Here is a 15,568-nt window from a genome sequence, read left to right as displayed (position 1 = left end):
GTATATATATCGGCCCCCTCATGTTGAAGTTATTGGGAGTTTATATCGACACGACATACGTACATGGGAAAATAATATTATCGGGGAGGGGGTATATCGACCCCCCCCCTCGTGTTGAAGTTATCGGGAGGAGGTATATCGACCCCCCCCCACATGTCGAAGAAAAAAAAGAAGAAAAAAAAGAGGAGAAGAAGAAAGGAATAGAGCAGAAGAAGAGAAAATAGAATATATATTGTATTTTTCTCTTCTTCTCCTCTATTCCTTTCTTCTTCTCCTCTTCTTTTTCTTCTTTTTTCTTCTTCTTATTTATTTCTCCTTGTCTTCCTCTCCCCTCTTCTTCTCCTTTCATCCTCTTCTTATTTCCTTTTTCCTCTCATTCTTTTTCTTCTTCTTCCTTCTTAAAAATATATGAAGTAGTATTGCTTTTTTTTAAATAATGTTCAAATAGAAATTTTAGAAAAAGTAAAGGTTTTGCCTAATTCATTGTTCATATGAATATGCAAACATTTCCATATTTAAAATAATCAATATCACCAAAAAAATCTATGAACAGAAAAAATATTATTTTTCTGTTAATCTATCTTTTGCATACGTATACACACATACATATACTATACATATACATATAATCAGGAAAAAACATATATGAATTTGCAAAAAAAATAGGGGGAAGAGGGGGGCGGTGCCGGCCCTGACCAAAGCGAGAGGCGACAGCGGCGCGGGGCAGCGACGCCGAGGCAGAGGCGGGCGGCGACGGCGTCGGGGTGGCGACGCGGGGCGGCGACGGCGTAGGGGCGCGACACGGGGCGGCGACGGTGTCGGGGCGGCGCGGGGAGGTGACCACGACGGTGAGGGGTGGCGCGCGGCGACGGAGTCGGGGCGGCGCGGGGTGGCGAGGACGTCTGGGCGGCGCGAGACGGCGTCGGAGGCAGGGGCGACGACGACGACGGCGAGGCGCTAAGGGGCAGCCTGGCGGCGTCGGGCGGGGAAGACGAGTCAAATGGAAATTTTCACAAGTGCTAGTTATATAGACGAAGCATTGGTCCCGGTTCGTGGCACCAACCGGGACCAATGCCACGTTTAGTCCCGGTTGGTGCCACCAACCGAGACCAAAGGCCTCTTTTCAGCAGCCCAAAGGGCGGGAAGCGGCGGCCTTTGGTCCTGGTTGGTGGCACAAACCGGGACTATAGGGGGGCATTGGTCACGGTTTGTGCCACGAAGCTTGACCAATGCCCCCTTTAGTCCCGGTTGGTGCCATCAACCGGGACCAAAGGCCTGCGCCTGCCAAAGCCGCGGTGCGGTGGGATGTTTAGTCCCACCTCGCTAGCTGAGAAGCGGCAGCACCTGTTTATAAGCGCTGCCTCACCCTCTCCATCGAACTCCTCAGAACTGCAGGCCTTTGGGCCTAATCTCATACCGCTATGCATGTGGGCCTGCTGGGCCTTCTGCGGGCCTGAATCCTGGCCCATGGATGGGCTTCTAGTCGTATTCAGGCCGTGGTGGCCCAGTACGTGGCATTTTTTTACTATTTGTTTTTACATTTCTACTTAGAACTAAATACTTATAGTTTTTAGTGATTTTTTTCTTTTAGGTCACAAATTATAAACTTTCTGTTAGTGCCATTAGTTTTAAAATTTGAATAGTTTAAATTTGAATTTTTTAAAATTTGTGTGAATCACTAGTTTATGAATAACTTTACTATAAAAATTGATTTTTGAGTCATTCTTTTTCCTGCTATTTAATATTACTGTGTTTTATCATTATACTCAATTTGGTAATTTTAGTTAGTCATAACAAATATTATATGCATTTTTCCTTTTTTGCTATTTATTTTTTTCATTTCTACTTAGAACAAAATACTTATAGTTTTTTAGTGATTTCTTTTTTCTTTTAGGTCACAAAAATTATAAACTTTCTGCATTATTTATTTTCTTTTGTTTTTTGCTTTATTTTTTAATTCTTTTTGCTTTTAGTTTTAGAAAAATTATAAACTTTCTGTTAGTGCCATTAGTTTTCAAATTTGAAAACACTTTTTTTAGTTTTTTTGTTTTCTTTGTTGCTTTATTTATTTTATTTTGTTGCTACTTACAACAAAATACTTATTGTTGCTATTTTTATTTTTTTTAGTTTTTTTGTTTTGTTTTCTGTATTATTTATTTTCTTTTGTTTTTTGCTTTATTTTTTAATTCTTTTTGCTTTTAGGTCAGCAAAATTATAAACTTTCTGTTAGTGCCATTAGTTTTAGAAAAATTATAAACTTTCTGTTAGTGCCATTAGTTTTCAAATTTGAATAGTTAAAATTTCAATTCTTTGAAATTTGTGTGAATCACAAGTTTGTTATTAACTTTACTAAAAAATGAACATAAATGCACCTATAGAGAAAATTCGACCTAAATTCATAGTTTTCAAATGAACTCTGAAAAAGTTGGCATAGCATACTCGTGTGTTACAAAGTTGGCATGGTATCATCATAATAGTTGCGGGAGAAAGTCTTCACTTTTTCTTCGCTTGTGTCATTTGCTTATTGTGCCGTAACCATGGATAATCTTCATCGTTTATCAGGATGCTTGGGTCAGCCTTGACATTGAAGGGAGGAATTTCATGAAACTTTTCATAATCTTCAGACATGTCTGTCTTGCCCTCCACTCCCAGGATATCCCTTTTTCCTGAAAGAACTATGTGGCGCTTTGGCTCATCGTATGATGTATTCGCTTCCTTATCTTTTCTTTTTCTCGGTTTGGTAGACATGTCCTTCACATAGATAACCTGTGCCACATCATTGGCTAGGACGAACGGTTCGTCAGTGTACCGAAGATTTTTCAGATCCACTGTTGTCATTCCGTACTGTGGGTCTACCTGTACCCCGCCGCCTGACAGATTGACCCATTTGCACTTAAACAAAGGGACCTTAAAATCATGTCCGTAGTCAAGTTCCCATATGTCCACTATGTAACCATAATATGTGTCATTTCTGCTCTCGGTTGCTGCATCAAAGCGGACACCGCTGTTTTGGTTGGTGCTCTTTTGATCTTGGGCGATCGTGTAAAATGTATTCCCATTTATCTCGTATCCTTTGTAAGTCAATACAGTCAAAGATGGTCCCCTGGACAACAAGTACAACTCATCACAAACAGTGTTGTCACCTCTGAGACATGTTTCCAACCAACTGTTGAAAGTCCTGATGTGTTCACATGTAATCTAGTCGTCGCACTGCTCCGGGTGTTTGGAGCGCAGACTGTTCTTGTGTTCATCGACATACGGGGTCACCAAGGTAGAGTTCTGTAGAACTGTGTAGTGTGCTTGAGACCAAGAATATCCGTCCCTACATATTATTGAGTCACTTCCAAGAGTGCCTTTTCCAGTGAGTCTCCCCTCATACCGCGATTTAGGGAGACCTATCTTCTTAAGGCCAGGAATGAAGTCAACACAAAACCCGATAACATCCTCTGTTTGATGGCCCATGGAGATGCTTCCTTCTGGCCTAGCACAGTTACAGACATATTTCTTTAGGACTCCCATGAACCTCTCAAAGGGGAACATATTGTGTAGAAATACGGGCCCCAGGATGACAATCTCGTCGACTAGATGAACTAGGACGTGCGTCATGATATTGAAGAAGGATGGTGGGAACACCAGCTCGAAACTGACAAGACATTGCGCCACATCACTCCTTAGCCTTGGTACGATTTCTGGATCGATCACCTTCTGAGAGATTGCATTAAGGAATGCACATAGCTTCACAATGGCTAATCGGACGTTTTCCGGTAGAAGCCCCCTCAATGCAACCGGAAGCAGTTGCGTCATAATCACGTGGTAGTCATGAGACTTTAGGTTCTGAAACTTTTTCTCTGGCATATTTATTATTCCCTTTATATTCGACGAGAAGCCAGTCGTGACCTTCATACAGATCAGGCATTCAAAGAAGATTTCTTTCTCTTCTTTCGTAAGAGCGTAGCTGGCAGGACCTTTATACTGCTTCGGAGGCATGCCGTCTTTTTCGTGCAAACGTTGCAGGTCCTCCCGTGCCTCAGGTGTATCTTTTGTCTTCCTATACACGCCCAAGAAGCCTAGCAGGTTCACGCAAAGGTTCTTCGTCACGTGCATCATGTCGATTGAAGAGCGGACCTCTAGTTCTTTCCAGTAGGGTAGGTCCCAAAATATAGATTTCTTCTTCCACATGGGTGTGTGTCCTTTAGCGTCATTCAGAACAACTAGTCCGCCGGGACCCTTTCCAAAGATTACATGTAAATCATTGACCATAGCAAGTATGTGATCACCGGTACGCATGGCGGGCTTCTTCCGGTGATCTGCCTCGCCTTTGAAATGCTTGCCTTTCTTTCGACATTGATGGTTGGTCGGAAGAAATCGACGATGGCCCAGGTACACATTCTTCCTGCATTTGTCCAGGTATATACTTTCAGTGTCATCTAAACAGTGCGTGCATGCGTGGTATCCTTTGTTTGTCTGTCCTGAAAGGTTACTGAGAGCGGGACAATCGTTGATGGTCACGAACAGCAACGCCTTTAGGTTAAATTCCTCCTGTCTGTGCTCATCCCACGTACGTACACCGTTTCCATTCCACAGCTGTAAAAGTTCTTCAACTAATGGCCTTAGGTACACATCAATGTCGTTGCCGGGTTGCTTAGGGCCTTGGATGAGAACTGGCATCATAATGAACTTCCACTTCATGCACATCTAAGGAGGAAGGTTATACATACATAGAGTCATGGGCCAGGTGATGTGATTGCTGCTCTGCTCCCCGAAAGGATTAATGCCATCTGCTCTTAAAGCAAACCATACATTCCTTGGGTCCTTTGCAAACTCATCCAATACTTTCTCTCGATTTTTCTCCACTGCGACCCGTCAGCGGGTGCTCTCAACTTCCCGTCTTTCTTCCGGTCCTCACTGTGCCATCGCATCAACTTGGCATGCTCTTCATTTCTGAACAGACGTTTCAACCGTGGTATTATAGGAGCATACCACATCACCTTCGCAGGAACCCTCTTCCTGGGGGGCTCGCCGTCAACATCACCAGGGTCATCTCGTCTGATCTTATACCGCAATGCACCGCATACCGGGCATGCGTTCAGATCCTTGTATGCACCGCGGTAGAGGATGCAGTCATTAGGGAATGCATATATCTTCTCCACCTCCAATCCTAGAGGGCATACGACCTTCTTTGCTGCGTATGTACTATCGGGCAATTCGTTATCCTTTGGAAGCTTCTTCTTCAATATTTTCAGTAGCTTCTCAAATCCTTTGTCAGCCACAGCATTCTCTGCCTTCCACTGCAGCAATTCCAGTACATACCGAGCTTTGTGTTGCCATCTTCGCAATTGGGGTACAACCCTTTTTTGTGATCCTCTAACATGCGATCGAACTTCAGCTTCTCCTTTTGACTTTCGCATTGCGTCCTTGCATCGACAATGACCCAGCGGAGATCATCGTCATCGGGCACATCATCTGGTTCCTCTTGATCTTCAGCAGCTTCATGCGTTGCAGCATCATTGGGCACATTGTCTGGTTCCTCTTGATCTTCACCAGCTCCCCCCGTTGTAGCATCACCGTATTCAGGGGGCACATAGTTATCATCGTACTCTTCTTCTTTGCCGTCTTCCATCATAACCCCTATTTCTCCGTGCCTCGTCCAAACATTATAGTGTGGCATGAAACCCTTGTAAAGCAGGTGGGAGTGAAGGATTTTCCGGTTAGAGTAAGACCTCGTATTCCCACATTCAGTGCATGGACAACACATAAAACCATTCTTCTTGTTTGCCTCAGCGGCATCGAGAAACTCATGCATGCCCTTAATGTACTCGGAGGTGTGTCTATCACCATACATCCATTGCCGGTTCATCTGCGTGCATTATATATAATTAAGTGTCCAAATTAATAGATGTTCATCATCACATTAAAACCAAAGTACATACATAGTTCTCATCTAACAACATATAGCTCTCCAGAGCATCTAATTAATTAAACCATACATTGAAACTATGTAAAACATTTCAATGCGAAAACAAATGCGATCATAATTGCAACCAAGCTAACAATTGATCCAACGGCATAATGATACCAAGCCTCGGTATGAATGGCATATTTTCTAATCTTTCTAATCTTCAAGCGCATTGCATCCATCTTGATCTTGTGATCATCGACGACATCCGCAACATGCAACTCCAATATCATCTTCTCCTCCTAAATTTTTTTATTTTTTCCTTCAACAAATTGTTTTCTTCTTCAACTAAATTTAACCTCTCGACAATAGGGTCGGTTGGAATTTCTGATTCACATACATCCTACATAAATAAAATCTATGTCACGTTGGTCGGCATAATTTTCATAAACAATAAATGAACCAATAGTTATAAAGATAATATATATACCACATCCGAATCATAGACAAGACGAGGGCCGACGGGGGCGGATACCAAAACCATCGCACTATATAAGATGCAATAATAAAAGTAAGAAAATAATACAAGTATCTATGTAAACATACAAGTAAGAATATTTTTCCTTTCAGAAAGAAGATAAGAACAAGAGGCTCACCACGGTGGTGCCGGCGATGAGCTCGGCGCGGGTGATCGACGGCGGTGAAGACGGGGACGGGGCGTGACGGACCGCTAAACCTAGACAAATATTGAGGAAAATGGAGCTTGGAGGTCAAGTTTGGAGAGGAGAAAGCTTATGTAGTGTGGCTCGGGCATTCCATCGAACACCTTGTGTGCATAGGAGGTGAGCTAGAGCACCACCAAGCCCTCTCCCCCTCGGCCAGAAAAAAACAGAGCAGTGTGCTCTGCTCCTACGCGAGGGGGTATATATAGGCACCTCATTGGTCCCGGTTGGTGGCATGAACTGGGACTAAATGGGAGCCTTTGGTCCCGGTTCAAGCCACCAACCGGGACCAATGGTGGTGGGCCAGGCGCGAGGCCCACTGGTCCCGGTTCGTCCCACCAACCGGGACCAAAAGGTCCAGATGAACCGGGACCAATGGCCAACGTGGCCCGGCCGGCCCCCTGGGCTCACGAAACGGGTCCAATGCCCCCATTGGTCCCGGTTCTGGACTGAACCGGGACTAATGGGCTGACCTGGCCTGGACCGTTGCCCCCTTTTCTACTAGTGTACCACAAGGTTCAACTTCAAAGAAGGATCAACGGGTCTATCTGCATTCCAGCTTGACCTACGGAAAAAGCGATACCGAAGAAAGTCCAACCACTCACCAAAGTTATGTGGTTACCATCGCCAAGATCGAAGGATTGTTTTACAAGTTTTGAAACCTAGAAGAATTATGACAAGAGAACTATCTCCAATGAAGACCCAAAACCACCTATCACCAAGATCAGAATGAGAACTGATTCCACAAGTTTCCTAGAAGAACTCTTTTGAAGACGAAGCTTACCCAAACCCATTCTCTTTAGTCAGCCCGAATCTTGGGGATGAGATTCCTTTTAAGGGGGGTAGATTTGTAACATCCCGATTCTCGGAATGTTTAAGAAAAAGTTTTCCAAAAATCAGGACGAGAAAATTTCGTTCTGTTTTATTTGTTAACAAGCTTAAATTGAGTTTTATAAATTTGGAGGAGCTAATGCCAACTTAAATTAAATTTGAGGTTTCTTCATTTCTTTTAGCTGTGTTTTATTTCTCGCCTTGTTTATATTTAATTATGCGTCTGTGCACTTTGTTCGATTTCTCAGTTCGTTTTATATTTGTTTGAGCTTCTATTCCCTTCCTAGATTCTCCTTTTAGGAAATTATATTTCCTTCTCTAGAAGGTTGTGGGTCAAATCTCCTAGCCCAACATCTATTTATGTTCGTTGGGTTAAGCCATTTTTTTCATCTCCGGTAGCATAGGCCTAGCCCATTCATATTTTTTCCCTCTCTTCCTTTTCCCTCCTCCCCCTCCTCCCCATGGGCTTCCATCCACTTGGCCCATCTCTCCCACGAGCGAACGCCTCTTCTCCTCCTATCCTCTGTACGCTCACAGAGACCAAACGACAAAACATCTTGAGCGCTTCATCTCCTGCCTCTTTTTAACTCCCGTCTCCCTTGGTTGTTTCCACAAACTGAGGACATCTTCATGTGCGCCTCCACCTCCTCTTACAATCCCTTACCACCTCCTGCCATCTCCCTTCTCTGTTCTTCCCAAATTCATCCACGAAGTGCTGCTGCTCCATGGACGCGAGTGCTCGTTCCCGGAGACTCAGAGCACCTTCATCCATTCCCTTGCACCATGAACTTCCCTTCCTCACCATAGATCCATTCAGAGAAGAAAGACCGGGATCCGTCGACCACACGCGAAGAATTTCACATGTGCGTGTACACTGTTCTTCAACTTCACCACACCGTTCCATCCAACTCGGTGAGCCTCTGCCTAATTCCTTTTATACGCGTACTATTTCATATATGTAGTACGTTGTAGACATCTCTTTACATCCTATGATGGTAGTTGGCCGCGCCAATTTCGTCATGTCCATGAACCGGAGGCCATCCGACGGTATTCATATTTTTCTTTAATTTTCATTCGTCATATGACTTTGTACCCCATAGATGAAATACCCCCTAGGTCCTTCGTAACCCTATGGAGGAGTTAGATTACTTATTTGGTCAATTGGATGTGGTGTAGATTTTATTGTTTGTTGATCAATGATATTTTTTTTTGTTTGTTAAAATACATTATTTATCGTATGCTCATGACATGCTTAGGAGTCACTCCTAATTATTCCATAATTCTAGGAGTTGGGTGTGATTGATTAGATTTATTGTAAGGATTTATTTTATTATTTCTTATAGTTTTGTATGGTGTCTCATGTTGTTATTTTCTTTTTAGATAATGTAGTTCTCTTTTGTGCACGTGTACAAAATTTGATGAATAATCACCAAGCTTATAATTTCATAGAATTATTCTAAGCTTTGCTTTCTTTATCGAGTCATGGAATATTCCATGTTTTAGTTAGTTCCTTTTGTTTAGCATGAATATATCTTAGATATGTTTTATATATTTGTTCTCACCCATGTTACGCGTGTATTTTATTGATTTGAAATCATGCCATATCTATGATAGTTCTTCAGGTAATTATTGTGTGCGTTTCTATGTAGTTTCTTTATGCTAGACGTCAAATGAAATGTTTTACTATGGGGAACTAGTATGTTGTAGTTTGTTGTATAGCTCGTGATTGCCAAGTGGTTCCTCTTATTTTGTAGACATACAAGATTGCTCGGTTTGATGATTTATGTCATGGTCATATTTGTATTCTCATATTTAGAATTTATTCCCGTTGCATATAACTTAGTTTCTTTCATCGTGGCAACTATAATGTGTGTTTATTTTTCTTAGTTTATTACCATGCCATGTTTGCAATTTCTTAAAGTAGAAAGCATTCTTTATTGAATGTTTCCCATGCATGTGTTATATCATCGCTAGTTTATACTTTATGATCACGCATATGGTTAGTCTTTGCTTGGTAGAGATACATGCTAGTAGTGAATGATTCATCTTGCTTGGTCAATACCATGTCATGATGTTCGATTGTATAACTAGATTGCATAGTGTGGGTATAGCAATCGTGTATCGAATCATGCCTAGTTCACTATCCTATGTTGGTGCAAGTGTAAGTTGTACTATATAGCAAATGCATGACATTTCTGTTATTCTTGCTTTGTTATTTCATTGCTTGATTTCATTGATGCAATGACCTCTATGTTTACTTGCTTAGTATGATTTACCCCTTGTGCTTCTAAGGCACAACTAGCATGATAATGTTGTGTGCTAACGGCATGCTCGATGTTTGGTTAGCGTATATCAACTAAGTTGTGTTGTTATTATGAGTGTATTGTATTGGTAGCACAGCGGGTAGCATATGTAATGATATTCCATGCTTATGGGTATATATCTAGTCGTTGCATTGTTATATGCCTAGACATCTTTCATGCAAGTGATGTTTCATGTCTTATTATACTACCATGTGTTATAGTTATTTCAATAGTCCATCTCATGTTCAAGATATTTTACCTTTCATGTTAGTTGAGTTGTGCCTTCCTCATATGCTTAACGCGCATAGTTTGCTCTATTGTTTAAGCATGTGTTTGTTTAAGCATGTGTGGGTAATCTTGTTACTAGTGGTCATTGGATATCTGTTCTCTCTTACTTAAAGAGCATGTACTACTTTAGTATCTTCTCAGATCACTTGTATGTTTGATGCTTGTGGTTTTAGTTAAGATCTCTTTATGATTCTTTATTCACATGCCTTGTATGATACGTGCCATATTATTGTATTTGTTTATTTTCTTCCTAGTGTTGTGTTGGCTCTTGATATAAGAGTACTTCTTAATATTACTTATGGATGATGTTTATCCATTGCTTGTTGTTAACCATTATAAATATTTGGATTCCTGCAAATATTTATTCTTGGTTGATTACCACATTTAATCATATCATGTCTAGGATAGTTGTTCATCCACTTGTTCCATGTGTTGTATAGTTCTTGTTGATTGTTTGACAAATGAATTTGTTAGATATAACGGTGTTGATCCCATTTTATTTTAATAATGTTTTAGGTCTAAACCTAGATCTTATTTCAATTCATTTTATTGAATGATGTTTGATTGCTTGACTGGTATGTTTTATAAGGTTGGTTTGGTTGTCTTATGGAATGCTTGCTTTTGAGTTATGATTTAGTTGATGTTTATGTTTGGTTTCTATTAACCATTCTAAATATTTAGATGATATCTAAATATTTATCTGTGGTTAACCTTTACCTTTATCATACCATGATATGATTGTGTAGTTAAATGCATAAGGTGGTTCCATTCCATGTGTGTTGTTGCCATTGTGTTGGTGTTATAGTAGTTCCTTAAGTCGTGATGTGTGGTGGGCACTATCAGTTAATATTAGAACGTTGGTCTTGATCGCCAAGCCTTCCATAGTTGTGTCAACCTAAACCTTGTCACTTCGTTGAATCCTCTCTACTTACCTCCCTATCATGCTATCTCATTTCAGAATCTCCATATGATCGATATCTCGCTATCCATCCACTCTTAATTTGTTTTGGATGTTATTTGGATTTACAATTGTTTTGGTATTTATTTGCTTTCCATTTGCTATCACGACAAATAGGGAGTGGCGAAGTTGGACATGGACAGAAACAGGTTACCGAAGGACTCAACAACAAAGGCATGCCTTCTTCTTTGATCATACTTATCCTTTGTTTACAAAATTGCATTGTGTTTTATGGTTACTATATGCATGCTATTTTAATTCTCGTAGCTAGTGTGTCGATTGACACATTACCTTGATCTGATTGTCGCCTATTCACTTGACACATGAGTAGAATTATAGTATTCTTATAGAGTAGAAATGCTTAGCCATGCTTATTACCCTATAGGTGCTTTGTTGAATGACCTCTGAGTCATTGACAGTTGAAACTTACCGCTGAGCTAGGACAGATGGCCTTATTGATATCCTCTACTCTCTTCTACTCTGGGTGAAACTTACCATCTGAATACTGGCACGGGCGACAGCTGAATCAAGGATTGAAGGAGCGATTGGCTGCCCTTCACGAGTTGAAGGGGGCAATCAGTCGTCCGTGCCGCTTAAGGCCTAATAAGTCTTGGATTTGAAGATTGTGATAACAGTACGGCCACATGCTATATGGGCACTGGCTTGGTCAAGTAAGCTAGTCAGCCTTAGGTGTCGATGTCGCTGTACCGCAGATGGGATAGCTGCCTTGCGGGGAGTATCCTCGCCACAGATGGGGGGGCTGGTTTCAGGACGTACTCTCAGTTCCGTGCGCCAGACCCGGTGGGCATGTCACATCTTTGGGGGATCTAGTCGAAAGACCTCTTCACAATCTCCCTGCCGGTATACCAGATGGTGTACTACGCTAGCGACAACTAGTAGCAACAAGTCGGGATTGTGTCATGTGGGTAAAGTGTACAACCTCTGTAGAGTGTAAAACTATTCGAATAGTCGTGTCCACGGTCAAGGACAGCACATGAATCTTTCTTGACATACAGGACCTGTCTTGCTTATTCCCTCTTTACCCCTATTCTTGGAACCTATGAAGAGCGTGAGTTGATCGAGGATCCTTACTTTGATGAAAGTTACTCTGGAGATAAAACACATTCTCATCAAAAACTGCTTTTATCCAACTGCTTTATTTGTCAAACAAAATTAGCTTTATGCAAATGAGCGATACAGCCTTCCTTTGAAGCCACATGTAGTTATGAGAACCTTCCCCGTGCGAGGCATGTTGAGTACGTAATGTACTCATGGCAATAATTTTGTTGACAACAGAGTTACCTGGAGACGAAGATGATGACTACGACTACTATGGCGATCTGTAGAAGTGAGGTCACGTGGACTACATCAACTGCCTGTGGCTGAGATGGAGTCGCTACGCATTGTACATTCTGCTGGTTTTCTGAATGTAATAAATGTCATGAGACATTTTGCTAGGTATGTCTTGTGACAATATATATTACTTGTAATACTTTAATGTATTGTGCAATGATATCATTTCACTGTGTTGTCAACAATGATCCTAGGGTTGACAAATATACACATGAGGATCTGGAAGATAATTCCGGGTTCTCACAACGCTTAATTGGACTTTCACAAAGCACATACCTTGATAAAGTTTTGAAGAAGTTCAAAATGGATTAAGTAAAGAAAGGGTTCTTGCCTGTATTACAAGGTGTGAAGTTGAGTCAGACTCAATGCCCGCCCACTGCAGAAGATAGAGAGAAAATGAAAGTCATTCCCCATGCTTCAGCCATAGGTTCTATCTTGTATGCAATGTTGTGTACCAGACCTGATGTGTGCCTTGCTATTAGTTTAGCGGGGAGGTACCAAAGTAATCCAGGAGTGGATCACTGGACAGCGGTTAAGAATATCCTGAAATATCAGAAAAAGACTAAGGATATGTTTCTCGTTTATGGAGGTGACAAAGAGCTCGTCGTAAACGGTTACGTCGATGCAAGCTTTGACACTGATCCGGATGATTCTAAGTCACAAACCGGATACGTATTTTTATTGAATGGTGGAGCTCACAGTTGGTGCAGTTCCAAGCAAAGCGTCGTGGCGGGATCTACGTGCGAAGCGGAATACATAGCTGCTTCAGAAGCAGCAAATGAAGGAGTCTGGATGAAAGAGTTCATATCCGATCTAGGTGTCATACCTAGTGCATCGGGTCCAATGAAAATCTTTTGTGACAATACTGGTGCAATTGCCTTGGCAAAGGAATCCAGATTTCACAAGAGAACCAAGCACATCAAGAGACGCTTTAATTCCATCCACGATCAAGTCAAGGAGGGAGACATAGAGATTTGCAAGATACATACGGATCTGAATGTTGCAGACCCGTTGACTAAGCCTCTCTCACGAACAAAACATGATCAACACCAAGACTCCATGGGTGTTAGAATCATTACAATGTAATCTAGATTATTGACTCTAGTGCAAGTGGGAGACTGATACGTCTCCGTCGTATCTATAATTTTTTATTGTTCCATGCCAATGTTCTACAACTTTCATATACTTTTGGCAACTTTTTATACTATTTTTGGGACTAACATATTGATCCAGTGCCCAGTGCCAGTTCCTGTTTGTTGCATGTTTTTTGTTTCGCAGAATATCCATATCAAACGGAGTCCAAACGGGATAAAAACCGACAGAGATCTTTTTTGGAATATATATGATTTTTGGGAAGAAAAATCCACGCGAGACGATGCCCAAGGGGGCCACGAGGCAGGGGGCGCGCCCCTGACCCTTGTGGCCACCCCGTAAGGCGGTTGGTGCCCTTCTTTCGCCGCAAGAAAGCTAATATCCAGATAGAGATCGTGTTAAAATTGCATCCCAATCAGAGTTACGGATCTCTAGGAATATAAGAAACGGTGAAAGGGAAGAATCTGAGAATGGAGAAACAGAGAGAGACAGAGAGACAGATCCAATCTCAGAGGGGCTCTCGCCCCTCCCATGCCATGGAGGCCAAGGACCAGAGGGGAAACCCTTCTCCCATCTAGGGAGGAGGTCAAGGAAGAAGAAGACGAAGGGGCCCACTCTCCCCTTCTCTTCTGGTGGCGCCGGAACGCTGCTGTGGCCATCATCATCACCGCAATCTTCACCAACAACTTCACCGCCATCATCACCAACCATTCCCCCCTCTATGCAGCGGTGTAACCTCTCTCTTACCCACTGTAATCTCTACTTAAACATGGTGCTCAACGCTATATATTATTTCCCAATGATGTATGGCTATCCTATGATGTTTGAGTAGATCCGTTTTGTCCTATGGGTTATTTGATGATCGTGATTGGTTTGAGTTGCATGTTTTATTATTGGTGTTATCCTATGGTTCTCTTCGTGTCGCGCAAGCGTGAGGGATCCCCGCTGTAGGGTGTTGAAATACGTTCATGATTCGCTTATAGTGGGTTGCGTGAGTGACTGAAACACAAACCCGAGTAAGGGGGTTGTTGCGTATGGGATAAAGAGGACTTGATGGTTTAATGCTATGGTTGGGTTTTACCTTAATGATCTTTAGTAGTTGCAGGTGCTTGCTAGAGTTCCAATCATAAGTGCGTATGATCCAAGTAGACAAAGTATCTTAGCTTATGCCTCTCCCTCATATAAAATTGCAATAATGATTACCAGTCTAGTTATCGATTGCCTAGGGACAAATAACTTTCTCGTAACAAAAAGCTCTTTACTAAAACTAACTTAGTTGTGTCTTTATCTAAACAGCCCCTACTTTTTATTTACGTAATATTTATTATCTTGCAAACCTACCCAACAACACCTACAAAGTACTTCTAGTTTCATACTTGTTCTAGGTAAAGCGAACATCAAGCGTGCGTAGAGTTGTACCGGTGGTCGATAGAACTTGAGGGAATATTTGTTCTGCCTTTAGATCCTCGTTGGGTTCGACACTCTTACTTATCGAAAACTGTTGCGATCCCCTATACTTGTGGGTTATCAAGACCTTTTTCTGGTGCTGTTGCCGGGGAGCAATCGCGTGGGGTGAATATTCTCGTGTGTGCTTGTTTGCTTTATCACTAAGTAATTTTCATTGGTTATTCTTAATTGTTCTCTATCTTTAGTTATGGATATGGAACACGAAATACTAAAAAATATTAGGTGTACCTGCTACTCATGGTGATGGGGAGCCTCCTAAAACCCTCGATGCTCAATATGTGAAAAATATTATGTACCACTTTGATAATCCTGAGAAAACCTCATTCAATTATGTAATGGGAGTAACGTTGGATCAACGCGAATACTTTAGGGATTATCGCTTGACACAAAAAGGGAAACTATTATGGGAACAAATTCATATATTGAATTGGTATGCTAGGCAACTATGCTTGAGATATGATTATATTTGTTGCTCTAGGATGAAGGCTCCACACCTTCCCTTTTTATGTGAATTTAATGATAATGAAACCTTAGCTTCTTATGCTAATGGTATAAATGATTACTATGATGTGGAACAAATAGAAGAATTTGTTGCTTTGAAGGGTGCTTATGAAATTGAATCTTTGTTTGAAAAGTATGAAGCTTTTGATGATGATGT

The sequence above is a fragment of the Triticum dicoccoides genome, chromosome 5A (assembly GCF_002162155.2).
Source record: "Triticum dicoccoides isolate Atlit2015 ecotype Zavitan chromosome 5A, WEW_v2.0, whole genome shotgun sequence".
NCBI classification, from domain to species: domain Eukaryota; kingdom Viridiplantae; phylum Streptophyta; class Magnoliopsida; order Poales; family Poaceae; genus Triticum; species Triticum dicoccoides.
Note: the sequence above shows the minus strand (reverse complement) of the source record.